The following is a 523-nucleotide window of genomic DNA, read 5'->3' as shown; positions in this document are numbered from 1 at the left end:
AGAGAGACGTATGATAGTCTCTAAAGTTCTTGCTGTGATTGGAAGTGTACCTCCTCCAGACTAAAACAAAAAACATAAAAAAGAAAATTTAAAAAAAATCTGAAGACTGGTTGACTGTTAATAAAATGCATCTGGTAAAACTAACCTTTGCACTTGCACTAGCATCCCTAAGTTCTGCGTATAGAGTTGCAATATGATCAGCTGCCTGAGCATTATCAACAAAGAAGGTTAAAAAGACAGGGAAATTTGCATGTTGTATCCAAAATTACTACATTTTTTAACTAACACATTTCTAAAACAAATAGCAGTTAGACAACCGCCGATGCCTATAATTGTACTTGTTTGTCAGTCCAAGTGATAGCAGAGCTTTATAGTTGTTTTGATATTTTGTTTATGCTTCAAGAGATATAACATATAAATTTGAAGCAAAATGAATGTTTCTTTTCTTGCAAGGCCGTTATCACTGTTGTATATAAAGTCTCAGTATTTATGCTTACCTCATCTGTGAGCTTGGGCTGAATCC

General features: G+C 34.0%; 1 long non-coding RNA gene across 1 annotated transcript; it reads right to left on the bottom strand.

The window, feature by feature from the left end:
- Position 1: 1 nt before the first annotated feature.
- LOC110098739 lies at positions 2-523 on the bottom strand. The gene is made up of 3 exons (XR_002303379.2): positions 498-523; positions 146-205; positions 2-60 (listed from the first exon to the last, which is right to left on the bottom strand). It is a non-coding gene; the product is annotated as an uncharacterized LOC110098739 (long non-coding RNA).

The sequence above is a fragment of the Dendrobium catenatum genome, unplaced genomic scaffold (genome assembly GCF_001605985.2).
Source record: "Dendrobium catenatum unplaced genomic scaffold, ASM160598v2 original_scaffold_21779, whole genome shotgun sequence".
Taxonomy (NCBI): domain Eukaryota; kingdom Viridiplantae; phylum Streptophyta; class Magnoliopsida; order Asparagales; family Orchidaceae; genus Dendrobium; species Dendrobium catenatum.
The sequence above is the reverse complement of the archived record's forward strand: the minus strand, read 5'-3'. Positions and strand labels throughout refer to the sequence as shown.